The following is a 19,984-nucleotide window of genomic DNA, read 5'->3' on the forward strand; positions in this document are numbered from 1 at the left end:
TAACATAGAATCATGGAGTTATTTATGTTGGAAGGAAGCTCTATAGGACTTGAGGTCCAACCCCCTGTTCAAAGCTGGGTTAATGCAAAAATTAAGCAAAGTTCTCTGAGCTTTCTTTGTCCAGTTGGGTTTTATATATCTCCACAGTCGGTAATTTCACAGCCTCCCTGAGCACCTGTACCAGTGTACCAGTGTCATTGTGAATAATTTTATTCATCATACCTAATCTCAGTTTCCCATGCTTCAGCTAGTATCTGTTGCCGGGGGGGGGGGGGCGGGGGGGGGCACCTCTGAGAATAATTCAATGTTTACCTATTAGATATCTAGAAAGAGCAATTATATCTCCCACTTGGTCTTCTCCAAGTTGAACAAACACGGTTCTTTCAGCCCTTCCTCCTACATCATGTACAACTAAACTTTTTTACAGAAATAGAGGGGAAAATTGTGACAATTTGAAAAGCACAGGAGGAGGCAAGATAGAGGGAGCAGGAGAAAGATTTAGAGGAAAAGGCCGACAGGAAGACTGACTTGATGTTGAAAGAAGATGAGGAAAGGTGCTGAGGGAATCCTGAAGCAGTAAAAAAGATAAGAGGAGAAGGAGGACTGGAAATGTAATATGCAGAAGATGTCTTAGAAGTTAAAGGGTTGTAGAAGTGGGAAATGAGTAGGAAATAAAGTGGCAGCTCCTTTACTAAATATACTGTAGAAGAGGGCAAGGTGGTGTGCCTTCTTAAAAAGATCCTTCTGTATGTTAACTTAGAGCTGCATTTTGACCAAGTAGCTCAATCCTGCCTTGGGAAGTGGGGGAAGAAGGCTTTTGGGGGACAGATCTTTTACAAAGACTGACGCAAAACATTAATGAGCTCTGGAGCCTGAAAACCAGACAACTTCTTCACATTTCCTGTTTTACTTGGAAAGGCTACAGAAGGCTTTTTCTCTTCCTACAACTTTGCCTTTCATATCTTTGCCATACTCTAGAAACCATCATGGCTACAGGACAACCAGCATTAAGTGTCAAACTTGGCACCTTTGTTCCAGGGTAACCACAAGAAAATTTTAAAGAACCATCATTTTCCCATAACCCTAGGCTGGGGCTTATTAGACTTGTAGGTAATACCAAATCAGGAGGGGCTGCAAATGTAGTAGAAGACATGGTTAGCATTCAAAGTACTCTTGACATAATGAATAGGGTCAGAAAATAGCAGGCTCCCAACTTTTTTAACCTTAAGACTATTCTTCCATTTTCCACCTTTTCACGGATTTTATGATAGTTTGACTCTACTGACTAATGCAATTGCTCTTGATATACACTGAACTGGAAATACAATCAGCCCTACAATTTCTGAATTTTACTGCTTCTGTTTTTCATTCTTTATCCAGCTGAAAATTCATGGTTTTTACATATATATAATATAAAGCTAAAGAATACAATAGTTGATTTACAAAAGGTATTTTTGTAATTGTGTAACATAATACAGATTCCTTTGTATCTTTTTGTGGCACTGTTTGCTTTCTTTCCTTCTCTAAACATACCTTTGAGAGGAATGGAAATATAGTTATTCTTGGTATTTTACTCTGACCAGTAGATTCAAACCCAGTTGTTCTTAAGTTACATTGCTCCATGCTGCTACTTCTGTTCCTCAATAATACATGTAGGGATATCAAATACATTCTGCCATAAGACAAATGCCATCGAAAAAGTTGGGCTATTTTTTCAGCAGCAAATCTGACTCACCATTGAAAGAACTCCCCATCTTTATATTTGGCTGCTCTAGAGTTACTATTTGGAATAATTTGCTAACTATATTATCTTGTTATTTTATTTTTAACTTTCACTATTAATCAAAAGTTTTAATGAGGCAAAGGTGCTTATGGTCATGTAAGAAAATCAATGTAGTTTCATAAAAGGGTATTTTTATTTCTCACTTTGCCTGCCCATGTTCTTTCTCTGGCTTAGGTTTGGGTTTTTTTCGCTACTTCTCTACCTCCTTCAGTCTTAGACCAAGTCATTCACCATAGAAACATTACTTCTGTGATTTCCAAAGAGTATTTTGTTGCGTAAATCATTGTCTCCACTGGTGTGGATGAACAACAGTAGCAATCAAGAATATACTCATGGTTGTCATAAAGTGACCAAAATAAGGATTAGCTAAGTTATTAATTATTTCCATTACTTTGGTATCTTCAGCACTGTCTTAACCAGGAGAGAAAAGAAATGTTTGAGGGGAGCCAGTGAAAAGAAAATTGTATTACTTCCTGCATAACTATTTAATCAAAAATTGTTATGGCCATCACTGAAATTACTGCTGGATGAGAACTGAGAATGAGGGGTTTTTTTATGTTGGATACTGTCCAGACCTTTACCAGTGTTTACATAGTTCATAAATTCTCGCTAATGCTACAGTTGCTTTGATAGTGTGCATCAAAGCATAACATAATCCTTTAGGCTAAACTAAGTATATAAAAATCATTAACAAATAATATATTGTTCTGTGCCAAACCACTGATCACATGTTTGGTGATGAAAATATATTTTCTTTGCTCATTCTTGTTCTTCTTTTAGTAGAGCCAATATTTGAAGCAGACTTCCTCCATACAGATGGCTGGGATAAATAAAGCAAATACATCGATGTGCAGCACTCTGTCAGCTGGATGGACAAAGAATCAATACTTCTTTTCTGTGGTGTGTTTTTTTGTTTTACTTCCCATTTGGATTTCCTTGGAATCTAGGTTTTGTACTGATGTACAGTGCTTAATGCAGTGTGGTGGGCTTCATACAAAGCACGCTCTCAGTATGGCACATTAGACCCTATGTGGGCATACTAGATACCATAGCACAGCAAGAATGATTAACTATTTCATCATCATGATCCATGGGGAAGGGGTAGAAAATTGCACTACGTATTCTTAGGAAAAGAACACAGGCAGAGGCTGTGCAAGTAACAGTGTGCAGGTATGAAGAAAGTGTGTGACCATAGTTTTCCGTTACAAAAAATGTTGGTAGAAACAATTATATTTCTTTCAATTGGGAAAGAAATGGCAATCTTGCCTCCAATTAAGACGACTTTGTTTAAAAAGAATGAAAATGGAAACAAATCCAAACTATAGAAACAGGTACAGAGATAAAAGCTTTGGAAACTTGTTAGTTTTTTTAAAACCAGACCATAAGGCATGCTCGGCGGCATTATAGTGGTAACTCAAGGAAGAAGAACAACTCAGTTGGCCATGCTGCAGAAAATCCGAGTAAGCTATATTCCATTACAGAGGGCACAAGAGGCCAGACAAGGGATTCTCTCCAGCTGATGAAGCAGGTTTGGAGTAGCTGCCTGTGTATCAGATGAGATGCAGGACTCCTGACACCCCAGCTTGCAATTACTGTGCCTAGAGGTTTGTCTTTTAGCTTCTAGCTCTGAGCAACCTAGAATTCAGATCACCACTCCAAAAACAGTTGTCTTCGTGGACAACTGGCTGTTAATTTAATGACAATTAATATATAGCTAAACTGTGGGACATTAATTATGACAATTGCATGAATATGACTGAAAAAATCCATCACAAAAAAACTAATAAATTGGTAATAAGAGACAATTTTGTTTAATTTTTAAAGACCATATTGTTTGAACTTTCATTTTATTTGCATAAATTATCAAATCTCACTAGATCACCAAAAATAATTCTGTTCAAACAACCCAGCATTGCTCTGCTCCAGAACCAGGATCCTCACCTCCCAGCCAGCCAGAACTTCTCTCCCCAGCCTACCAGCCAGAACAGCCTGCTCCAGCCAGGTAGCCACCGCCTGTTTCTCCAGCCAGCCAGAGCTGTTCAGTCCCAACCAGCCGGCTCGAGCCCTGCTTCCCCAGCTGGCCAGAAGGAACCTCTTTCCCTGGCCAGTCAACAAGATCATCCTACCTGGTCAGCCAGCCAGAGCCCTTGTCGCTCAGCCATCCTGCCAGAGCCTCTCTTTCCAGCTTGGCTAGCCAGAGACCTGCTTCCCCAGCCAGCCAAAGCCTCTTCCCTTGGCCAGCCAACAAGATCATCTTACCTGGTCAGCCAGCCAGAGCAGCTCAACCGGCTCAGCCATCCAGAGCCTATTTCCCCAGCTTGGCCAGCCAGAGATTCTCAGCCCCAGCTAGATCACCTTACCCAACCAGCTGACCAAAGCTGCTCAACACTGGCTGACCAGATGGAACATCTCAAGCCAGCCAGCCAGACAAGAGACTCTCAGCTCTGGCCAGCCAGCCAGAGCATCCACCCAGCCAGCCAGCCAGATTATCTTGCCTGGCTGCCCAGCCAAAGCAGCTCATCCTGGCCAGCCAGCTGGAACACCTAACCTGTCCAGCCAGCCAGAGCTTCTTCTCCAGCCAGCCAGCCAGCCAGCCAGAGCAGTGCTTTGCATACCACAAGATTATTGCAGGAAACCATGTCACAAGCCCAACTAAAGTCTATGTAGACATCGTCATTTTCTCTTGCCTTCTCCAGCAATTCATCTTATTTAGTATTGAAGCCAATCAGATTGGTCAAGCATCATTTGACCTTAAGAAATTCATATTGACTATTCTTGTTCATCTTGTTCTCACTTACTTGCCCAGAAATGGCTTCCAAAAAGGTTTGTTTCATCATTTTCCCAACACCAAAGTGAGGCCTACACATCCTCAAATTGTCCTTCTTCCATTTTACCTGTAGGTGTATGATTCTCCTGGAATTCGAGCTTCCCCCATTACTGGTATGAGACGGAAGTCTGCTCTCCTGAGTCTCAAGGTCTGTATTCTGCTGTTGCCCTCTCATGCATCCCAGGGTCTTGAGCTGCCACTATGCCATGGTCTATACAGCCATGGTTTCCATCCAGATCCCTGATCAGTTCTTCAAGAAATTTTATCGCCCAGTACCACCTGATCACAAGCCTCTAATACTTGCGCTGCACAGCTACTTGAGTACCTTAGAGCGGCAAACAGCATGCACTCTGCATTGCTATAACCTTCCTCTGAAGCTGCTGAGGCAGTATTTCCCAAAGCCTCTGCAATATTTCCCCTTCAGTTATCTCATGACGTTATTTCCATAGTGTTGTTCCTGTGGCCTTGTGGCTATAAAAAACATCAACAGTGTTGTCAAGGGACATTTTCATGGGAAAGAACTGTGGGGTGGGGCACAGGACATGACAACAGGGACAAAACCTCCCCTTCATTATTTCTTTTTTTTTTTTCATTGTTTTATCACTACTAGATTCCTTATATAATTCACAATAAATCATTAGGTGAATTATAATTTATTATAAATCATTACTTTTTTAATTTAATTTTTATTATAATCATTGTCATTATTTAATTATTCACTTCTGATAAACTACACAATCGGAGCTTGACAACCAATGCACAGTATTTGCATCTGATCACTATACTCGTCAGCACAAATACCATCATGAACAAAAAGCCAAAAGGGAGATTAAACAAGTACTTGTAGAAAGGATAGAGTGTGCAAAGGATATGGTACAGCCACATCATCCCACCAGAACCCCTTTAGAAAGGTCTCAGGCTCCCTGAAGTCTGAGCCCTGCGGCAGGTCACCCTGGCATCACACTGTCTCAGGACTCCTCTACAGATGGAGGCAGAGCTTTGAAGCCTCCTCACATCCTCTGCTTCCCCAGCAGCCCCAAGCACTGCCATGGCTACCCTGGCCAGCAGTACAGCGCACGGCTTCAGCGGGCAGCTCTGGCAGTATTCAAGAACAACCTCTTGCCAAACCAGACATGGCTTTGCAGTCCCCTGCTGCACAGCCTTGGGTGTTGATCCAGTCACAGGGCTGGTCTTTGGGTGTGAGAGGAAGGACCGGAACAGTAACTATTTCTCTCCTGCAGAGTTTTCTTGCTTTTCAGTTTCCATCATGGTAACAATAATTTTTGGTAATTAAAAACTGCATGCGCGGGTGTTCCCCCAGCAAACGAAGAGACTATTAAATGCTTAATTAATGGGCAATGCGGTACCTGGTGAAGATATTCCTGTTCTAAAAGCCACAAAGCTCATCTCACAGAAGCACAGCCATGGTCACATGATGCTTCTAAATGGGCTGATCACATCCACCTCTCAAGCAGATCTAGCAACAAGGGTGCCATGCTACACACACAGAAACTGAGACCCCTTGGCTTGGTGCTAGCTCAGGGGTCTCAATTTCTGCTGTGCAGTATGGCTGCGCCATTGCCTGCCTTTACCCAACCATCCTTTCTGAAAGATGTACCTACTTCCAAAATGATCCACTTTATGGGCTTCTCTTGCATTATGCCCAAGTGGGTATTTCCCCATTCCCTGTTTGGTTTTCTCCTGTGACTGTTGACTGGGGACTTCACTTTATTACTAATGGAGATCTGCTCCACGTACAGTATAGTGGTTTACCTTCTTTTATGTTCTTGGTGAAGGATAAGATTCTTAGATAGCAGAAACTGTGCTACTCAATGATGACAGTTTACATCAGCTGGCAATCTAAACCACTTTTCTTACTGTTGTTCAGTAACTAGACCCTGTTAACTGCAACTGCCTATAATCCCTTGTTCACTCTTTGATCTTCATTTTGCATGTTTCTTGGATAATCATTTCTTTAGTTTATTCACTCAGCTTTAATTCCCATGCAGTTGAAACTGTTATTAGTCTCTGGTCTCCCTATTTCTGTATCACTCCTCTGCTCTTTGAACTACTGTGTCATAAGCACATTACAGTATAATTAGTAACCAAAATACTCATTGCCAAATAGAGATAAATCATTCTAATAACTAATGCTTATTTTTTTCCAAGGTGATTAACTATTTAGGATATCTTGGTTTTCCAATACCCTACTTTAAGCTCCTTTAGGTATTCCTATTTGTACCTCCCCTTTAACTGTGCACCAGAAACAGAAATGTCATTTTTGCAGCATCTTCAGCCTGCAGTAACCAAAGTTTGCAACCAGCAAAGGTATAATTTTGAGCTTTTGATCTGCATCTTGGCTGGCTGAAGCAGCCAAATGAGCTGCTCTGACTAGCTCAGAGTGGCCTCTCCTGTCTTACAGGTTTGTACTTCTCAGTTGCCAGCCTTAATCCTAATCCTTGCTCAGCCCCAGCCACATGTTTCTCACCCTGGTTCTGGTGCCATCCTTGGGCTCCTCATCCCTCCCTCCTGTCTCCTGCTGTCCCAGGCACAGCTCCCGCTCCCAGCCAGCCAGCCTCAAAGGGTAAAAGTCTTGCCCTTCAATTGCTGGTTTCCTCAGGATCCTTTGCACGAGATAATTGGCTCTGTGCAGCTGGCCTTCTCTGATATATGATCTTGGCTGACCTTCATTTCAGCATCTGACTCCTCCCTCTCCAGCCAGTTCTAACTGCTAGACTCAACAGTTAGTGTGTCTTCCAGCCACAGCCCACATTGTGAGACTGGCCCAAATCACTTTTCAGTTTTGAACATCTAAGTTCGTAGCACTTCCTTATTTAAAACTTCTGTGTATTAACTTAGTAATTCAAACTTGTCGTTATTTTATCAACTGTACCTATGACCTAACTCACAAAGGCAAGCTCTGGTATACTGGGTTATTATATTTTTCTGAATCAATATATTGACTTTTTTTTAACAGAGAGCTATGGCAAGATCAAACAGGAAAGCAACACAACCTTTCTATTTAGGAAACCGCTACACACTTAAAAGATAAGACATGTATAATGTCTCACTATCCAACAGCTTTCTCTCTTTGCAATTGTTCTAAATAATGGTCTTTCTTTCACAAAGGGCCTTTGAGCTGCTTAAATAGCTCTGTACCTAAAGAAGCAAAACTTCAAGACCTTAACAAAAGATAAAAGTGTGATAGATGACCAGGAAAAAGCAATCTGGAGTCTGAAAGTCAGAGACTACTGCAAGATGCTGAATGTATTTATACATCTGACACATACTGAAGATGCCCTTGGAAAAGGTAAATAATCTTGTGAAGTTCAACCCATATGAGTCATTACTGTGGGTGCCTCATGTTGCTCACTGTGCTACCAAGAACTTTGTCATGTCTCTAAAATCTCATCTGCTATAGATATTTTATGCCATATTGTTGTTATAAGGCCTCCTATATAGCATTGCACACATATATACACAGACATACATTCAGGAGGGCCAGATGAGCCCATGAGGTGAATGAAGCAGCTAGAAATCTGCATGGCCACATCTTACCCCACTCCTCAAGTTGCATGCTTGTATCCTTGTCCCTTCATTATACGGTAGAAAGGGGTTGCAGCCTCTATGTTAAATCACAGACAGGACATGCCACAGCTGCAAAAGTATATTGGTAAAGGTGTGGCCACAGCACATGGTTGCAGCCATGGAGAAAAATACATAGTCTTCCGTTACAGCATGCTGTCACAGCTTTTCTCTGGTGTTGTGACCCATGGATAAGGGTGTAAGAAGACCTTCCTGACGTGCTGGCAATGTGCCAGTTGTACTATTGTACCGTCCTGCTGCAGGGAGAGTGGGAGAAAAAAGAGACCTGATACCCCTGGAAATTTTGTAAATCTGCATTAGTGGGATTGACTTTCGGTGTGGAGTGTAAGGAAGGCAGTGACATGAGGCTTCTTATTAGGCTTGATTCAAATAGGGAAATGTCCATGTCCTGCTGGGAACAATCCACTAGGAAATAGTATACTTCTTATGGCTTTTCAAGCACTGTGGGTCAGACCTTTGTCGTCCTGCCTTGGAGCTGCTGCTAAGCTTTAATGTTTCTAGTCAGAAGCTGTTACTTCACTACTTTGGGGGATAACTGACTTGATTCTTCACTGCATCTTTTCCTCTGTGCAAAATGGGTGCAAAATATTACTGCATAGGAGACAAGCAGTGAACAGATATTTGAATATACTTACATGCCCTGTGCCTTGATTGTCTTAAGGTGCAGAGAAAAAGGGCCAATGAGCCAGGTCTTGCCACATGTAACAAACTCAGCACTCCTACAGGAGTTCAGTAATCCAGTTATCATGAAAACAGAATGAGTTTGGGATAGGAGAAAAATACACTAGATGAGGGTGTTGCAGAACTCAGAGTAATTGGTGGTTGAAGGGAAACTGTTACCATTTTTACTGGAAGCAATGTTATTTGATCAATGCTACTGTCTTGGAGGGAGAGATGTGATAAGGGTATCTGAAATGCATCTTCTAAAATATGCCTGCTTTCCTCCTGTTTCTGATAAGTATTGCATGTTCTATTTTTTATATTAATACCATACCTGCTGTACTGACAGGTCATGAATTCCTTCATGTGCATTGTTTCAGCATTGAAATATATCCACCTTGGAAACACTTTGTCCAGGCTTCAGAATGTGACCAGGAAAAACATTCAGAGATACAACCTAACACACAGAACACAGATCAGGGCTAGCTTATTCAAAGACAGATGGAAGTCATTCCTAAAAAAATAACAGAGTTCAGGAAGTGTTCAGTTTGAAGACTATAGCTGCCCTAAAAAAGCAGAGAGCATACTGGATTAGACAGCAATAAAATGATTATTCTTTGACATTCTTTTAGCAGACAGAAGGTGGCAATTTATCAGATATTTTTTATGTTAGTTTGCTGAGATTTTCCAAAAGCTTTCCTGATATGCTTTGGGCAAAATTTTCATTTAAGAACATAAGGAGTTACCATATTGGATCAGATTTGTGATCCATCTGGTCTGGTAGTCTGTCTACAATAGTAAATAGTACCAGACATGTCAGAAGAAGGTGCAAAAACCACACAGTTGACAGAGGTCATTTCATGTCTTCCCTAATAGTCAGGGCACAGTAAAAGAATTTTTGAACCCTTACAATTCTTTGGCTGCATTAACTGTTATAATTCTGGATATCTTTATTATTACTGGAAATGGTTAGTTCTTTCACATACTTCTAAATCACTGGCCAGAGTGGCTTCCAGTGTCAGCATGTTTCACAGCCCAACATTCTGGAAAAATTACTTTCTTTCTTAATGTTATATTTGTGGCCTTCTGTTTTCATTAACTGATGAATCAGGGCATCAATCAATGTCTCACTGCACCATTTAATGTCTTAGAAGACATGGACTCTCTGTCTTTCTTTTCTATCCCAGGCATTTCTTCATGTTAATTTCTCACACTCATCCTCTTTTTACCCTTCTAAAGTAGAAGAGCCCAGCCCTTTCCATCTCTTTTGGTATAAGACTTTTTCCTGTCTCTGATAATGATCATCATCCTTTGAATTTACTTGAGAAGATTGCAGGAGGAAGTCCAGTTGACACAAAACATAGCACTGGAAAAAGACATAAAAGACAGGAGCAAAGGGGTCACCTGAGAGTATGAGGCTTTGGTTTGCAGATGGAGGTTGGGGAAGAGGAATAGGACATGAGTTCAACTCTGTCCTGCAGTAAGAAAGACATTGTAGGTGAGCTGGAGAACAGTCTCCAAGAGAGGCTACACAGGGTATCCTAACCTCAACTACCCTGCCCATCTCCCTTGGCTGGAAACACTGTGATACCAATCCAAATGATTTCAGAAATGCAGAACTCTCCCAGCAGTACTGACCAGCAACTGAAAATATTAATATCATCCCAATAATGACAGTCTGAAAACCAAGAGCATGCATTTGAGGCCATTCAGAATGAGAAAGTTCTGAATCTTATTCTTCACCATGCTTACCACTGTGTGTTTGTGGAGCTACTTTCTGGCCAGAAGGGATTTATTCTTGGATTCAGAGCTCTTAAATAAGTCCCATCACTGAGAGCAAAAAAACGAATCTCCAGATTTTACTAATTTCATTCTATTTTCAGTAGCTGAGACACACTCTCACAAAAATCACTTCTAAGCTGCAGTCATTACCACTGCTCAGCACTCCAGTACTGAAAGTAACTTTAAACCACGCCAGAGGGCTGTGCACAAAAGTGGCGCACTGTAAAATCTGTTCTGAAGGCAGATTTGCATATCTCTCTCTGTTTCTTCTTAGACTGAAGAATGACACTACATTTTTAAAGAAAGACTCAGTGTTTCCCTATGAGACTGATTTTTTGGCGAGGAGATGTAGGAAATGTTTGCCACTTTTGAGTATCACATTAAGAGTTTTAGCAAGTATAACCAAAGGACTGTGGTAACATCAACTAAGCAAATCAAGTACAAAGCACAAAAGATAATTCCATTTTTATGTGTATTTACTCATTCACAAGTAAAATGACATTAGTAAATGAAGATCCACAAGATATTAATTCATCCAGAGGAAGGAATGTATGATGATAAGGATATTGGGTGATACTGGATAAGGAGTTGCTCAAGAAAATTCGAAGGAAAAAAGAGGCTTATAAAAGGTGGAAGCAACGACAGGCAGCCTGGGAAGAATACAGGGATGTTGTTTGGGAAGCTAGGGACCAGGTTAGGAAAGCTAAGGCCCAGTTAGAATTAAACTTGGCTAGGGATGTGAAAGGTAACAGGAAGGCTTTCTATAGGTACACTGTGAATAAAAAACAGACTAGAGACAACATAGGCCCCCTCCGGAAGCTATCAGGAGAACTGCCTACCCTGGATTTGGAGAAGGCTGAGGTTCTTAATGACTTCTTTAACTCGGTCTTCACTGGCAAATGCTCTGACCACACCACCCAAGTCTTGGAAGGCGGACGCAGGGACTGTGAGAATGAAGACCTTAGGCCCACTGTAGGAGAGGATCTGGTTCGAGACCATCTTAAAAACCTAAACGTACACAACTCCATGGGACCTGATGAAATCCATCCGTGGGTCCTGAAGGAGCTGGCGAATGAAGTTGCTAAGCCGCTGTCCATCATATTTGAAAACTCAAGGCAGTCAGGTGAAGTTCCTGACGACTGGAAAAAGGGAAACATAACCCCCATTTTCAAGAAGGGGAAAATGGATGACCCGGGGAATTACAGACCAGTCAGTCTCACCTCTGTGCCTGACAAAATCTTGGAGCAGATTCTCCTGGAAGGCATGCTAAGGCACATGAAAAACAAGGAGGTGGTTGGTGACAGCCAGCATGGATTCACTAAGGGGAAATCCTGCCTGACCAATTTGGTGGCCTTCTATGATGGGGCTACGGAACTGATGGACAGGGACAGAGCAGTTGACGTCATCTACCTGGACTTGTGCAAAGCGTTTGACACTATCCCACATGACATCCTTGTCTCTAAATTGGAGAGACATCAATTGGATGGGTGAACCACTCGGTGGATAAAGAACTGGTTGGATGGCCTCACGCAAAGAGTTGTGGTCAATGGCTCGATGTCCAGCTGGAGATCGGTAACGAGTGGTGTCCCTCAGGGATCGGTGTTGGGACCGCTCTTGTTCAACATCTTTGTTGGTGACATGGACAGTGGGATTGAGTGCGCCCTCAGCAAGTTTGCCGATGACACCAAGCTGTGTGGTTCGGTTGATACGCCGGAGGGAAGGGATGCCATCCAGAGGGACCTTGACACACTTGTGAGGTGGGCTAATGCCAACCTGATGAAGTTTAACCACGACAAGTGCAGGCTCCTACACCTGGGTCGGAGCAATCCCAGGCACAGCTACAGGTTGGGCAGAGAAGAGATTCAGAGCAGCCCTGTGGAGAAGGACTTGGGGGTGTTGGTCGATGAGAAAATGAACATGAGCCGGCTTCAGTGTGCGCTCGCAGCCCAGAAAGCCAACCATATCCTGGGCTGCATCAAGAGGAGCGTGACCAGCAGGTCGAAGGAGGTGATCCTGCCCCTCTACTCTGCTCTGCTCTCATGAGACCTCACTTGGAGTATTGTGTGCAGTTCTGGTGTCCTCAACATAAAAAGGACATGGAACTGTTGGAACAAGTGCAGAGGAGGGCCACGAGGATGATCAGGGGGCTGGAGCACCTCCCGTATGAAGACAGGCTGAGAGAGTTGTGTCTGTTCAGTGTGGAGAAGAGAAGGCTGCGTGGAGACCTCATAGCAGCCTTCCAGTATCTGAAGTGGGCTTATAAGGATGCTAGGGAGGGGCCCTTCATTAGGGACTGTAGTGACAGGACAAGGGGTAACGGGTCAAAACTTAAACAGGGTAAGTTTAGATTGGATATAAGGAAGAAGTTCTTTACTGAGATGGTGTTGAGGCACTGGAATGGGTTGCCCAGGGAGGCTGTGAATGCTCCATCCCTGGCGGTGTTTAAGTCCAGGTTGGACAGAGCCTTGGGTGACATGGTTTAGTGTGGGGTGTCCCTGCCCATGTCAGAGGGGTTGGAACTAAATGATCTTAAGGCCCTTTCCAACCCTAACTATTCTATGATTCTATATTAGAAAGTAAGAAGAGTGGGAGCCTGTGTGTGTGAGAGAGGATGATGCCTTGAACACTGCACACACAAATGCATGTTCATATGTGACATAGGAGACTTCATTTGAAAAATCATCTACAGGATTGTGATGACAGGTTAGGAAGTATCAGAATCAAAGTTACTGCTGAAACCTTGATTTGACACTTCAGTACTAGGAAAGTTAATGATACTCATTTATGCCATCACTGGAGTTTTGGTGCTAAGCCTTGCTCAGTTCACAGACTACCTAAGACTGGCCAAATTCACTGCTATTTGGGATTTTGCTTCTTCTTGTTAAGTGTAGAATGTGAGACTTCCATTACGGACTCTTTTCCAACTCACTCCTAAAACACAAAGCAATATTAATTTATGTCTGTTTTTTATAACACACTAGTTCTTCCATCTGTTAATGTTCTCAATAACTTTCAGTCTATTTTTACTATTGTACAATTCCAGACAGGCAAAGGGGGCTTATGTCCATTATGTCCATTTTGCAAGTGGTGAACTGAGACACTGAATGTTTCCACTGATTTTGGATGCCACCAAGACTTTATTTTATGGACTATTTAACATTGTGTAGCACATGTACCTAGAGCTCAGCTTTCACTGAGTTTATTTGTATTACTCTGTGCTCCCTGTTGATCTAGTTGAAGATATCCCTGCTCATTGCAGGGGAGTTGGACTAGATAACCTTTGAAGGTCCATTCCAACCCAAACTGTTCTATGATTCTATTATTTCAAGGTGTCAAACAGACAAGAAACAGAGAAAACAACTAGTGTGAAAAAAGCCTGGAAATACTAGTAAAAAAAAAAAAAGAATTTTTCTTGTTTAAAATAGATTTCTACTCTTGCTCTGAACTTTCCTGTATAACAGTATTTCCACTCAAATGCCCAGGAACCAACTCATGTAAAAAGACGTGCTGAGAGCTTGAACAATGTCCTTGCCATAACATACACTCATGAATATCAGCATTCATAGCAGGTTGCTGCAGTCATGGGAGGTTGCTGCAGTGTCAGGATTTTGTTAGGTGGAAGGTACTGAATACAAAAGGTTAATTTTACTAATTAGTAGATGATAGATTAGGACCATGAATAGCTGCAGAGAACATCAATATGAACATTGAAGAATGTCCCTAGGGCCATTTAATCTAATTCAGGAGTCAGAGTAATAGCCGAAGTAAAGGAAGGCCTGGCACCAAAATGAAGCAAAAGTCAATGAAGTAGAGACAGTGGAGCTAAGGGCTGATGGGATGTTTTGGTCCAGAGATTTAGAGTGATTGAACCATGGACAGCAACAGATAATGGACTAGTGGACTTTAAAATATTAAACCAAAATATACCACAGGACAAATCTATGAGGAAATGCCACTAGACTTTGATGAAAGGCTCTTACATTATTAGGTTATGTAGCATGTTGTATAGATTGCCTTTGGAGCACCATCCTGCCTGCCTTCAATCTGTGTTTTGTTCTATACTGATGGAGTCTAGTTGGATTTTGTTTTCATCAATCCAATTGGCATTGTGCTTTAATTTTGGCTTTCCTGCCATCAATCTTATTGCCTTTGCATCACACAAAACATCTTTTTTCAGACTGAAGCCCAATGGCATAACAGTGAACGTGCCACTGAAGGGACTTTTATGACTGGCAGAACCTCAGATTTGCTGCTCAGACTAAGGATCAAGAATACCTTCAATTGAGTTATTATTTTGGGGGAGTGACTTTACTTAAATTAATTCATATTAATTTAAATATTTTTAAATGGTCAAATAATCTGATGATAATAATCTAGTGTAAGGAGAGGGAAATTAAACCTTTTTATTTTTCCAAATTATTTCATTTTTTTTATGTAAATGACATTTTTGTTCAGGAAAATGTTCCCTTTCTGCCTATTTCAATAAATTTGTATTTTTTCAATATTTACCATGTTTTATAGCTTTCAGATATAGGGCTATGATTTTTAATAGGCATTTTTCTGTCCCCTCACGACTGTGTTGTAGTTTAATGACCTTTGTTTTCCCCTATTAATTCCCGTTTTCCATTTTTGCTGTATTTGTGTTCTTTTGGGCACAGAAATTATGTATGAATTCTGATAAGTTAGGGGGCAATATTTTCTGTTCTTTAAGCATGCTGGATTAGAATTTACTCCCACATAAACTAATGACAAAAATCTGTACATTGGTATAGGCAATGTGTGAACTGGGAGGAAATAAACAGCAATAGTAAAAAAGAGTTCTAAAGTAATGGTCTATAATTATGTGAACTTCAGAACTAAAACAGTTTTCCAAGTGCTCATGAGGTCTTGTCTATCTGCCAGTCAGTAATTCCTCATCTTTCCACATCTTCTATAATTCCTGTCTTCCCCTGTCCCATAATGAATCCATCTGGAACAGAGATGTTTTATAAAACCCATGCCTATGGCAAGACATTAAAATGTTCTGATACAGCTTTAGATGGTACTGTACAGTAAAGATGGATGACCAGTAATGGACTGCTGTATTGTTATTTTCAATTGGAAGTACCTCCCAGAACGGTATTAAAAATTGTTCACAACTTCAAGAAAAAGAACTTCTGAGGAATGAATGTTCCAAATGTTATGAACATCTAATGAAAAAAAAAAAAAAAAAAATACATATATACACTCCATTTTTTTCGGTATTATTTTTACTAATGAATTAAATCTAATGCAAACTTCCTGGATAACCCAATTATAGGTATACATATGTTACACATACATTCATATGTATACATATACTATTTATATACAGAAATACGTAAAATCATTCTTCAAATGGAAGAATAAATGCAGAGTTAAAGGTCGGAGTCAGCAGCTGACCATGGCTGGTAATACAGCACCATACCTTTGGGGATGGACTTCTGCTTTTACAGTTTCACTGTGGCTTGGAGAAACCCCTTCTCCATTTCTGGAGGGCTGTGCTTTTTTTTGGATATCTTCCTGTGAAAAGAGCTAAGATCCTATGAAAGGCACTAAATGATAGGATTTTACCCCAAAAAGCCTAGCACAAGCTGCTCTGCTGCAAGCAAAGGCTCAGGGGAGACCTTACAGCAGCCTTCCAATACCTACAGGGAGCCTACAAGAAATCTGGAAAAGGACTTTTTACAAGGTCATGTAGTGATGGAGAAGGGAGAATGGTTTTAAACGGAAAGAGGGGAGATTTAGATTAGGTATCAGGAATAAATTCTTCCCTGTGACGGTGGTGACGCCTTGGCACAGGTTGCCCAGAGAAGCTGTGGCTGCCCCATCCCTGGCAGTGTTCAAGGCCAGGTTGGTTGGGGCTTTGAGCAACCTGCTCTAGTGGAAGGTGTCCCTGCCCATGGCAGGGGGTTGGAACTGGATGAGCTTTTAGGCCCCTTCCATACAGAAACCGTTCTATGCCGGAGCAGTTTCCGGGCGCTCCTGCGCTGCAGAACAACCCTGAGGCGCTGGCGCTCGTTACCGCCTACCCCGTGCCACAGCACGTCCCGGTCTCCCGGCAGCCCGCCCGCTGCTGAACAGCCGCAGGCTCCGCCTGCCCTGGAGGGGACCCGCGGGGAGCTCCGCCTGCCCCTACAAGCCGGCACCACTGGCATCCGCCGCCATGGGGGCGCCCTCGCACCGGCGCTGGCCCGGACCCTCCTCCGGTCCCTCCTGCTGGCATCACAAAACCGCTTTCGTGCCCTTGTAACGCCGAACGCGTCCGTATTTCACAGGTATTGATCGCGTTTGCTTCTGGCTGCTGCCGTGGCTGCCTGGTTACCCTCGGAACAGTTGATCTGACTTGTGCTTAGCTTTGCTTGCTGCTTTTAGTCCAAACGTGGAACGGCATCCAAGTGCTGAAAGTTTTCACTTTTCCTGAGGCCACTAACTGCCGTGGTAATACCTGTACCTGCAGGCTCGCATCTGCTTTTCCCAGCTCACGTTTGCCCAGCCTATTACCGGGGTTAAGAGTGTGTTCTGTAAAGGAAGATACTGGCTCTGAGGTTGTAACTGCTCTGCCTGTGAGGAAGAGCAGGTTGCCTGGCTGCCGTGGGAACAGCAGCTGCTGTGTCCTTGAGCAGTTTCTCAGGCTTCGTATCACCATGAAGTTGCCTCAGTTTAAATTAAAAGTGACTGACTTCAGTGGATAATTTGCAATGTTCAGACTAGATTGTTGAGCCAGACAAGTGCAAGCTCCTCACATAGGCATGATCACAGAAAAACGTGTGTATGCAATTGACCTTGATAGTCACAGCTGAATGATCTGTGATATGCCTCCTGTGTAATGTAAGCCTACCTTACGGCTTTTGGCTTGACTAAGCAAGTTAAGATTAAGTGACAGGGCTGTGTGCTTATGTGTGTGTGTATACACAAAAACATCGGTCTGTCTCTTCCACCCACTGTCCAATTCCAACCAATTCAGGTAATGCAGATGTTAATTATTTTAGGCATGTTTTGTGGAGATGGGTAGTCTAACATAGGAGGGGGCTGTACTAGCCTACAGTTTAGGAAAAGCTGCAGCTGCCATCTCTGTACTCTTTTATTACACAACAGAGAACCCATATCTTGCAGCATTAATCCATAGAAAACCAGGCTGTGTTGGTACTGCTGCTCTCATAAGTGTTTGTTTGGTTTTCCTACTTTCTACTCTGGGATAACTCGAGCACTTAAGAGCAGAATTGTGTCAGAACCAAGCACACTGCACCTCCTCCGGCCACCTCCAGATCAGCAGCCAGTATCTGACTGAACTAGACACAAACTGAACTAAGCAAGGCAGGAGAGAGGTTAGATCAGAAACAAAGGAGAAAGTAAACAAGAGGAAAATATTTCATATGCTGCCAATTGTTAAAGACTTCTATGTCTGAGCTTGGAAAAGTGATGGACCTCAGAGAGCCATTCATCGGAAAAGGCTGTGACTCCACTTACTTAGATGGATCATATATTAAAAGTGACTAGTTCTCTCCATGGCTGTAAAGTGAATCTAAATTAGCTCTGATTATACATTTGTATGTGTAGGCATTATGTTCAGTTGCAGCAGTCTCCCTTCTCCCACCCTAACTGATGACATCTTGAAAAATTTAGAAAATTAAAGATTTAAGGTTAAAGAAATTAAAGATTAAAGAAACTAAGATTAAAGAAAATTAAATATAAAGAATATATTAAGCTATGCTGTGCTTAGGCAAGATGGAGTTAGGCACAAGGATAATTTTTTCAAGAGTTCTTAACTGTAATTTCTTTTTCAAGCACAACTTTGGTCTCCCTGAGAGCAGGTTTAAGTCAGCAACACCTACCCTCTGAACATTCAGGCCCTCAAGTCATGTAGATTCCAGACCTTTCCAGAGGGAGGAATCAGCTTTGCCCTGCTGCAGGGCAGAGGGAATATCCACTTCTCCAGGTTCCAGGGAGAAGGCAGATACCATTCTTTAGGCTGGGGAACGATCTGTCATGTGTGGGTTCACTCTGTGCTGTTAAGGGACATGCCAGGCTTTCTGGTACTTTGGGCATTGTGGACTTAATTCCTAGTGACTTTTTGTAATTATGATTTTCACTTTGTGAGCAGGAGGGTTTGCAAGGTATAGCTTCCCAGTAGCCTTGCAATTTAAGGCACTGCTGTAGCAGAATATCCGTATCTAGAGAGCAGCAGCTCACGGTCTACCGTTGCTTTGGTTTGATGCCACCATTTTTACTGCTGTCTGCTGCTGCAGAATAGCTTTTGATTTTTAGTCAGATTTCATACAGAGACAAGGCTTGTGCATCCACACTGTCACCACTGCCTTTTTAAACTCTTTAAGCCGTAATGTAGAAATGTAGAAACTCAACTTTTAAGATAAGAGTTGCATCTTAAAAGTCTTGTGTCCCACAGGTTTCTTGAAAACCAGTGAGTAGGTAGTGCTTCACTGCTTGCTGAAGTTCAGCTGTGACTCTTTCTGGTACCTGTCAGGCAGTTGACTGAGCTGCAGGCCTAGACTTTGAACCAGCAACAGGATATAATGTATCTTGCGCAGCCATCATGTAAAATTGTTGGAACAGGAATATTACAGGAGAGCTACAGAAGGCATGACTGCCGAGATGAGTGTAGCAGGAGGAGGCCTCAGGCAACACAGGAAGGAGCTAAGTGTCTTAGTAGACTTAGGAGAGAATAGGAAAAAATGAAGTACAGACATGGTCTGGGAGGAAACAGAGAACCTGGGAATATCACAGCATTGGCTGTATGGAACGAGAAGAGGAAATCAATATGATAGCATTGAAGATCCAGAAAACACAGGACAGAAAACTGGAAGCGGGCAAGTTTTCCATGTCTTGCTACTCATAGAAATACTATCTTGCACAGATCCCCCATAACAGAGTACCAGTGAGGCACTTACAAATAGTGTGGAGATACCCAATCAAGTGCTGAAGAGCAGACTATTAACTCCTGTAAAGGAAGTCGGTAGAGTACATCTGAGATGAGTGGGAGTGTTCTTGGATGCTAAGCATAGAGTGCTCACATGTATAAATGAAGTCTTAATAGATATTAGAATGCTATACATTTTATGCAAGTGATCTGCTTCCTTTTTCATGGTATTTTAGCTTAGACTGCCAGCTTTACTGTAACAGTCACCGCAGAAAGAATTGCTGTTCTACTTGAGGAACATGAGAGTGCAAGGGCAGAATACAAGGGAATCCATGTCCTACAGATACCTCCTTGTAGGACCCCTTTTTTGGCTTCCACATCATCAGGTGGCTCAGTGTCTGTGTGCTCTGACCACTAAGTGCAGACATAG

The sequence above is a fragment of the Psittacula echo genome (assembly GCF_963264785.1).
Source record: "Psittacula echo genome assembly, chromosome: 3".
In the NCBI taxonomy this organism is placed as follows: Eukaryota; Metazoa; Chordata; class Aves; order Psittaciformes; family Psittacidae; genus Psittacula; species Psittacula echo.